The following is a 10337-nucleotide window of genomic DNA, read 5'->3' as shown; positions in this document are numbered from 1 at the left end:
GAAGGATCATTCTAGACGAAGTTTGAGATGCTTGCCCAGATCACAGCAACTCCTGCTTTCTGGCAACTGCCAGCACAGCTCTCCAAGGATGTGTTCCTGAAGCCATGTTTACCATGAACTTGGCCCTGGCCAGATCATTCTTTGGTCATTCCTGTTTCTTGAATACCATTGCCTTCTACCTGTGTTGAAAGCAAGTTCTGGTTCTAGGAAAGGGTCGTCTACCAATGTTGTCAGCCCTCCTGCTTACTCTGTCTTAGCCATAACGTGCTTTGAGCCTCACTACCTCCCATATGTCATGGGTTTGGTGAAATTCTGTGCTTATGGGACACCACAAGCACCATGTGTGAACTGGAAGGGCGGACAAAAATCCGTAGTGGATGTGCATGTTGTGTGTATCTCCTCTGCTACACATGCACAAGTGTCATCGTCCCATTAAATCTCACTTACAAAACACAAGTTAAAAGCTACAATGATGAAGACTGTGGAGCATTAAACCAAGCATGTGACCCTCCTAAGCGTGGGACTCTGAGCAGATCTCACGTCCGTGAAGCCTCCCAGTGTGGGAAATAGGAAGAGAGGTGTGATGTTTTCCAGACTCTAGTTCCAAGTCCTCACGCCACGGAGGGGAACACACATTCCTCCCCATCAGTTCAATGGGTCGCCTGTTCCATGAGACAGATTCAAGGTAGAATGAGCTGGTTTTGTTGCTTTCACTCAAGAGTCTTAATGTTATATTATATTATATTATACTGTGAATATAATAATGTTCACACATAGTGGCTTTCGTTTTTCCAAATAAAGAGTCCGAATTGTGTTAGCCTGTGTTTAAATGAGCGGCCCTTGTGATATCTCGAATGCTTTTCATTGGTCCCTTGCTCTAACTTCTCTAGAGTCACTTTGTTTTTCTCCAGGTGCTATGAAGGTAGGAGCACGCTAGATGCTAGACCAGGTGCATCTGGATCAAATGCCAGGAAGAAGGAGACGTGATCTGTGCGATTTCATTTACTTGCCTTGTAGATGGAAGCTGCACAATTTCTCATCTCTCTTTCACGAGTTATAAAAGCTAAGAGCTCAGGCTCTGGTACCATGTTGTCTGGATTTGAATCTCATTTCTACCATTTGCTTATATAACTGCATGCCTCAGTTTTCTCATCTGTAAATGAGAATGCTATTAGTGCTACATAGGGCCGGTGTGAGAATGAAGAGTCCCTACATACACAGCACTTAGAATCTTGTCTGATAATATTATATGTGTTTGCTATTTTTATTCCCCCCCAAAATATAAGGATCTTTATTCTTTTTATAGTTTAAAAAAGCAAATACTAAGTATATTTTTAACTGAAAATTTGCCAAAATATATATATATTTATATATAAATATATATAAATATATATTTATATATATTTATATATTTATAAATATATAAATATATATATTTATAAATATATAAATATATATATATATATTTCACGCATAATCCTAGAGATAAATGTCACTGACTCTACTAGTCTTTTTTTCTCCTATGCATTCATATGTTCCTTTGCTTTTTCCAAAATTTGGATTAAATATACATATTATTTTGTAGCCTCATGTAGTTTAACTACATGCTATGAAAGGTTTTTCACTGTTACAAAATCATTTTCATACCTATGTATTATTTCATGGAATAGGTGTACAATGATTTATTAAAGCAATTCAATTTTTAAAACCATTGAGATTCTGGTTTTCCAATCTTATAGATCATATAGATGTTAATGTCAAATTGTATATGTCTGTAGACTATATTTTTCATATATTTTTCTATATATTCTACAAAACTTAGAGAATATATTTTTCATATCCATGATAATATTTAATCCTCCTCTCAGGCTGTATCTGATAGCTCAAAATTTGTCATTTTATAGATTTACGTTGGATTACTTTTCTCTAATTGTATTACTTATCATTTGCCCTAGGAAAGCTGTTGTATTACTTTTCCGCCCACGAATGTGGCCTTGAAATATTTTCCCTTCATTGATTTGTTACTTCTCTGTTTAGTGAGTTTACTATATCCACAAACTACAGAGCTCATGGTAGACAAGTTCCTCTTCAAGTTTTTCAACTTCTGGGAAGCCCAAACTAGTTCTGTTCTCTGGGTCAGAGAGAAACTGATAAAACAAACTCACACACACACACACAAAACTGTGAGTGATTCAATATTAGGGAGGATGTATCAGAAAGCATGACTTCATACAAACAATGAATCACTGATGGAGTTCGGGCCATCAGCCAGAAGAGGAGATATCTCCAAGTTTTACATGTCATTAATTCGATAAGCACTTATTGATTACCTTCTATGGCTAGACACTGTAATAACTGTTGGAGATACCCAGAATCCTTTGCATTCAAGGAACTTGTGATTTAGTAAGGGAGAGAGCAAACAATAAAATAATCATGATACATTACACCAGAAGAAGAGCAGGTGTTAAGACCTGTTCAAGACATGGGATGTCAGAAGAGAAGCACAAGAATAGAAATTGTGTTTGCCCAACATCCTCAACACCTCTTTCTTTTTGTGTGACAGCCATAAGGTTAGAGGGCTGATCCCAGCTCTAGGGCTGGGCCCTGCGGAATCTAAGCCACTCAGGGACCTACAAGCCTCTGGATACAGGCCACCTCCCATGACACTGCTCTTCATTCCTGTGTTGCCGTTCAGGCCGCCAACAGATGAGAGGAGGCGTTCTGAGAACTTTTGGGAAAGAAGTGTTTATATTCCGTTCGTTTTTAATTGAGATGTAACTCACACATCACAATATGAATTGTACACCTTGTAAAGTGTACAATTCAGGTTTTAGCATGTTCCTGAAGTTGTGCAACCATCACCACCACCTAATTCCAGAATATTTTCGTCACCTCCAAAAGAAACCTTGTACTTTCTTCTCTCCCTGCAGCCCCTGGCAACCATTAATCTATTTTTTGTCTCTTTTCCCTATTCTGGATATTTCACGTTAATGGAATCATACAACATGTGGCTTTTTGTGTCCGACTTCTTTGTTTAGCCTAATGCATTCGGGGTCGATTCATGTGATCAGTAGTTCATTTCTTTTTATGGTGGAATAATATTCCATGGTGTGGATATACTACATTTTGCTTATCCATTTATCAGTTGATGAATTTGGGGGTTGTTTTTACTTTTTGGCTGTTATAAATAATGGTGCTATGAGCATTTGTGCACAATTTTATGTGTGTATATGTGTTTTCCAGTCTCTTGGGTAAATATCTAGGAGTGGATTGCTGAGTCGTACGGTAAATCTATATTAAACTATTTGAGAAACTGCCGATCTGGTTTTCCAAAGTGACTATACCATTTTACATCCCCATCAGCAGTGTAAAGGGCTTCTAATTTCTCCATTTGTTATCACTTATCTTTTTTAACATAGCTATCATAGTGCGTGCGAAGTGATATCTCGTAGTGGTTTTAATTTTCATTTCCCTAGTGACCCATGGTGCTGAGCATCTCTTTAAGTGCCTATCGGCCATTCGTATATCTTCTTTGGATAAATATCTGTTCAAGTCTTTTTCCCACTTTTAAGTCGGGCTATTTGTCTTTAAATTGTTGAGTTGTAAGAGCTCTTTATATATTCTGGCTATGAGACCTTAATCAGGTATATGATTTGCAAATATCCCCCCCATCTGTGGGTTGTCTGTTTGTGCTCTTTCTGAGAGGACTCCTGCACGTGACACCCTCTCCCACTCAGTTACAGCATGTTGCCGTAACTGAGGCCGAAATGGCTACAGCCATCTTGTCGCTGCCCCTTGTTGGAGCCATGCGTAAGGATAAGCCAAGAGAACTGCAGAGACACAGAGTCAGAGCAAGTGGATGGAGCTGAGCCTTGGGAGACCGTTTTAACTTATCTCTCAGCTCCTAAATTCCTGAACTAATACATTTACTTATTGCTGAATTGTCACATTCAATAACTGGCGGCTGAAAGTTTCCTAAATGATACAGCTACCAAATCCAGCCTCTGGGAGAGGAAGTTTTCATTGTTTCCTCCTCTTCCAGTCAAACCACATCTGGGAGTTTGTACAAATATTACGAGAGTTGTGAGTAGTAGCACCTCAATGACCGGAAAACAAATGGAAACATCTTCTCAGAGGCAGTGGTTTTAGATTTCACTGTTGCCTTGTTAATTAAAAGTTAGTTTCTAGTTTTCTGAGATATAATCTATATTTTAATGGTCTTTGGGCAGATCAATAGATAAAAGACTGAATGGGTAAATTAGCTCCCCAGTCAAAAAATCATTCTGCCTAAATGGGTTTCTTCATAATGCACAGCGTCCCAGCCAATCTTTACTTCCTCTCCTGTGGCACAAAGGAAACGTTCAGCTATTTTGTTTTCAGAGAACTTAAGGTGTATCAGTTAACCAGCCAGTTCAGAATGCGGCTTTGCCGGTTTGTGTACTGCTACTGGGTGAATTACAAAAGAGAGAAAGAAAGAAAGAAAGAGAACACCAAAAAAAAAGGCAAGGCGTGGAGAGAAGTGATCATAGCAAAAAGATCCAAAGCACCAATGGGTGCATTTTGTTTTTATTTAGAAACGCTAGTGGTAGGAGAGGCCACTAAACTTCTACTTGACCTTTTTTTTTTTTTTTCCCCCTTAAAAGAGAATTCCTTTGCTTTAGGAATCAAAACACCGAATCCGTCTCACCACAACTTTGTTCTGTGGATCTCTCGCAGTACATTTTCTCACAAAGATTTGGTAACGAAAGCTCTGAGTAGGTATCGCGTTCCCAAGACTTGCCTCCTGGACAATATTGAGTCAGGTGGTCTAAGTGCTCAACCTCCCCGCTGGGCGTCAGTGGAACCTTTGTGGGAAATGCACGGAGCCTTCCAGGCCTGCTCAGTGGGCCCCAACGCCAGACACTAAAAAAAAAGCAATTCTCTTGCAAAGTCACAGGAAAGCCACCTGGGAATGCATAGAATATTACATTGTATTTTTATTTTTTTAATGAATCAGAGGTGCATTTAAACAGTGACGTTGTGTACTTTGGTTAGTGCCTCTCCCTACCAGGAGCCTGCCCAGGACCAGGCAGCTGAGAGCACCCCAGCAAACGGGCCCAAGATAGAGCAGGGGTGCTTCCTGGCTAAGTCGCCTCAGTGATGCAAAAGTTTAGAACGACCATTACTACGCTGTGTAGCCTAGGGTATTCTGTTTTCTTATCCAGGCGTTGGCTTGTAAAAAGTTTAAATAAATGCGTGCTTTGAATTTTATCAGCTCATATCCTTAATTGAATCATTTATTAAGGGGAAAACATTTTTCAAAACATTTCTCTTCTGTTTGACATAATCCTTGGGTGTCGGAAGCTGGTTTTCTAGAGAAGCCTTCCCTGACCATGCTAGCAGAAATAACAACAGCAAGTCACCTTCATTCTTCATTTCCCTCTCCAGCTTTATTCTTAGTCATAACACTTACCACCTGACATATTATATATTTATTTGTTGAGTCTTTATGTCATGTGAAAGCATACACATGTGCACACACAATGATATAAGCTACATAAAATATGGGAAATATTTCATCGGTACCTTATTCCAAATGCCTAGAAAAACAGATGGATGATAAATTTTTTACAGGATAAATAATTCAATGAATCTGCTCTTTGTTCACTGATTCATCTATTTAAAACAGCATACATCATGGGCTCGGGACGCAGACTGGTTGAATCCCAGTTCTTCCATTTACAAGGTGTGTGAACGTGGGCCATCACACAACCTCTTTGTGCCTTGGTTTTGTAATTAGCATGACAGGAATAATAACAATACATATCTCACAAAGCTGTTATGAGTGTTAAATGAGATGTCATACACAAATCACTGAGAACGAGGTCTGGAAAGCACATAAACATAATGCTTATGAGATCCCCGGTGCTCGATAAACATTAACAATCATAACTCATTTATTCAGCAAATATTTATGGAAAGTTTACTACAGGCCAAGTACTGTGCTATAAACTGAAAATACAAAGGCGAAAAAATCAAAATCAAAAAATGGACCCTGCCCTTATGGAGCTTGTAATAGAGTGGGGAGAGAAAGTTATTAATCCAAGTAACCACCTGTTCTTGCGATTGGCATGAATTAAAACTGTCTTAAATGTTCAAGAGAAGTGATAGGGCAAGAATATATTTTTAAGAGCTTCTGATCCGGTCGGAAGTGGAAGAGGAAGACTTCAGGAGAGGTTAAGGAAGTGCGACGGAGCGAAAATGGACGTAAACGTCGAATTTCAAGTTGTTTCGTGCTCACGCTGCTCTGTAACTCCCCTCTCTTTCTTCAAAGAGTTCACAAGAATGAGTGGATAACCTCGAGCGAATAATGGTTTTGCACTGATGGAGAAGGGTCTGGTCTCTGCTTAAGGAGAAGCTGTGCCGAGAACGGACTTCAGCCGTGGGCACATGGTCGAATGGAAAGGTGACGGGATGATAAAGTGTCCTCCTCCAACATCCATGCTGGGAACAAAAAATACATATGTCAGGATGTATAATTAGGCCATTTTATCTGGACTTAAAGGGAGAGTCAGAGTGCTGAGGGCTACAGGCCTTTTGAATATCTGGCTTCCTTACAATAACAATGTTCAGAGAGGATTTAGAAGGAAGAATAAGTTCATTCATAATCCCACCTCCGTAAACCATAATCGTTTTTCCTTTTTTTTTTTTTTTATTTTCTGTTTTCCCTTTTATTCTTGTGCTATTATAACTGCAGGCATATATGGTTGAACTGATAGGGCACACATAATTTTATATCTTGCTTTTATGTGGTGGTATACAGTCTTCGTAATTATGCATATTAATCATTACCATCTGTTTATAAGGAGAGAAACTGAGCCTTAGAACCTGGCTGATTGCTGTTCTCAACAAATTATAGTCATGTGTCCACATAACAAAGTTTCAGTCAAGGATGGGCCACACATGAGACAGTGGTCCCATGAGACGATGATGGAGCTGAATTTCCTATAAAAACTGGACGGATATGTGGTTCAGAAGGAATTTTTTTTTTCCTCTGACAGGACCAATAGAGAGGCAGTAGATTTCTCTTCACTCACAGCACGGTTTGAGTACACAGTTTACTTCCCAAATCAGTCAGCCGCTGACCCATGTCAGTACTGAGGAGCCCTCCCAGCTGGATGATGTTCATAGTACATTCTATAAATTCTTTGTTGACCTAAGGTCCACGGGAGCTACCTGAACAAGTACCAAGTGTCACTGACGCTTCAGTAGAAACTCTCTGTGGTGGCATAGAGCCAGCCTGTCCATGTGCTTTGGAAATGTCTTTAGGCTGTAATGATGTAAAGCATAGATAAGTTTTATTTCTTCCATCAATTCGATGCCAGAGAGAGAGCCCTTTGTGCCAGATAGGGTCATTGGAACCGATATCAATTTTCCAAAGTCAAAATATTGAGTCCTCAGTTCTACAGCTTCTCCATGCTAGACACTCTCTTTTACATACATCACCAAGTTCCTCAATCTGACCATGCTCCAATATGCGATAGCCAAAACCACATTAGAATGACCATCCTTTATGTTTCTTTCTCTATCCATCTTCATTTCTCATTTCCACTGATCCTCAGGCCACCTTTCACTCCCTCCTATGATCACTGCCATGGTGATCTACTCCTTACCCAGCTAGTTTCTTCTTGATATTTCCAGTCGACCTAGCCCACATCCCTGTTCACGTGCCAGTATTGACAGCTTCGATGTTTTGTTTTGTTTTGTTTTTTTTCTGACCCTGTCAGAAGGAAGCAGGGCAGGGCTTGTGGGCAGTGTGTATAAAGTCTCCAGCATTGTGTGGCAATGTCCCAGGCCTGCCTTCACCCACCAGTCACTCACTGACTCACCCAGAGCTAGGACTTCCAGTTCTGCAAGCTCCAGATCTAATGAGTTCCCTTTTCAGGTGTAACATTTTCTTTGTCTTTTATGCTATATTTTTACTGTCCCTTTTCTATGTTTAGATATGTTTAGATACACAAATACTTATCACTGTGTTACAATTACCTGTAGTGTTCGGTACGGTAACATACTATACAGACTTGTAGCCTAGGAACAATAGGCTGTACCATATGCCCTAGGTGTATAGTGCACCCTGTGATGTTTGCAGGACGACGAAATCACCTAATGACGCATGTCTCACAATGTATCCCTTAATAACGAGGCATGACTGCAAAGGCTAACGGCCCTTAGCTAGAAAGGCAAGTCCTTGGAGTGCAGAATTCGGTAGTTGTACTCTATCCTCTGAACTAACCCAACACTGCAGTCGCGTGATTCCATACATACATTTTAGAGATGGGGTTAGGGAGTCGACAGGAAAAATACACACCTGTGTGCCTCCTCTACTCTCAGCACTCTACTACACCACCACTTCACTTCTGACACCAGATGTGTTGGATCTCCACACATCAAGTCGTTCTGCAACACCATCTGGGGGGCTCGCAATTTAACTCAATTCTGACACCATCTACCTAGATTTAGCATCAGAGCCCAAGAGGGTAAGGATTCAGTCCCACAGGGCTGGTCTCCCTTCAGACGCCAATCGCAAGAACAGGTTGTCACTTGTGCTTCTGACCAACAGGCTGTAAATTGGAGATTCTCATGACCCTCAATTATTTTCTTAAAGTGGTTGACAGAACTGCAGAAAACAGATTGGTGATTTAATATAAAAGGATATAACAGCCAACTAGACGAGATACACAGGGTAAGCAAAGAATGAGGAAGGGAGGTGGAGCTTCCATGCCCTCTCCAGATGCATCCTCCTCCCAGCACCAAAAGAAGCTCTACAAACCTTTCTTTTCTGGGTATTTATGAAGGCTTCGTCACATAGGCAGGATGGATTCAATCATTGGCCTTGGTGATTGATTTGATCTCCTGTCTCTCTCACCTCTTTGGAAGTTGGGGGTGGGGCTGAAAGTTCCAACCCTCTAATCCTTGGCAACCAGCCCCCATCATGGGGCTTTCCAAAGTCACCTCAGTAACAAAGTCTGGTGTGATTTAAAGGCACACGTTGTGAGTAACGAAAGCCACCTTCATTATTCTTATCACTTAGGTAATTCCAAGAGTTTTAGGAACTTCATGCCGAAAAAGAGGTGAAGACCAAAATATACATTTCTTATTATAAATGACAATATCACGGAGTGTCAGAGAGGCAGTCTGTGGCCAAGGAAGAGAGAAGGAGTCATAAGCCAAGCCCAGGATCTTAGACACCTTGGTCTCATTAGTTTATTCACTGAGCTAAGCAGTCGGAGAACATAAAACAAAAAAAAAACTGCAAACTGTTTCAAGATTTGGAAGCTGAAGAATTATTCAAAGCAATCAAAATATAGTAATAAATAAGGTAGTGTGACATCAAGATAGGGAGGAGTACAATTAAAATTCATTAAGACACAATAAGAAACTCTAGTCTAGGCTTGTTGCAGGTAAAAGGGATTTTGCCAATGAATTATTCAAGGAGAAATGAGCTGAATAAGGGAACTCGCTCTTGGCTTGCCAATAGTACAGACCTAGTTCAAACTTTCTCCCCAGGTAATAGTTAACAAAAAGTAACAAAGAAGTATGTTTGTTTGGTACTTGAGTACTTGCACACAGCTTTGCCTTAGACCTTCTCTTACAGTCTTAATCTTTCACAGTCACCAAGAAAAAGAACACTAAGAATGTAACCTTCCATTTTATTTATTTATTTGTTTGTTTGTTTGTATGTTTTTATTAAATTTTTTTAGGTGAGGCGACCCTTGCTTGACCTCACAGATTGCAAGGACCTTGTCAGCTTACAATCCCTTATTTTTTATTTATTTTTTGCGCCTACAGCACCTGGTCTTCCTAGGTGGTCTCCCATCCAAGTACTAACCAGGCCCCACCCTGCTTAGCTTCCGAGATCAGACGGGATCGGGTTTGTTCAGGGTAGTCGTAAACTGTAATCTTCCATTTTAAATTAATAACAGGTTCAAGAAAGGTGTGGAACCCATGGGAATCATTTTTTTTCTACTATTCTAAGAAACGATTTTAAGCTGTATTAATTAAACGATTTGGAGCATCATTTATGTGTCCAGTGCAGTGTCGGCTCCACTTATACACAGACAAATAAGGACTTTTCCTCGAGATGATTATAACCGGGAGGGACAGAGAGGCACAGGCGCAACTGAGGACAACGCGACCCGGCGTGCCACAGCCAGGGGGAGGCACTCTTCCAGAAATACAGCAGAGCCTCCGCGCGTGCTATTTCTACAACTGCCCTCCTTTTCTTCTCCACCTGTCCTGACTACACTCAAGCTTCCCGTCATGGCTCTACATCAGCTTTTGCATAAAATGTTCACTGA

General features: G+C 40.4%; 1 pseudogene; it reads right to left on the bottom strand.

Annotated features, from left to right (window-relative positions):
- Positions 1–9819: 9819 nt before the first annotated feature.
- Positions 9820–9940, bottom strand: LOC111742544 (annotated as a pseudogene).
- Between the last annotated feature and the right edge of the window lie 397 nt (positions 9941–10337).

This window comes from Pteropus vampyrus, unplaced genomic scaffold (assembly GCF_000151845.1).
Source record: "Pteropus vampyrus isolate Shadow unplaced genomic scaffold, Pvam_2.0 Scaffold96, whole genome shotgun sequence".
Lineage (NCBI taxonomy): Eukaryota > Metazoa > Chordata > Mammalia > Chiroptera > Pteropodidae > Pteropus > Pteropus vampyrus.
This window is presented reverse-complemented; position numbering and strand designations above follow the sequence as displayed.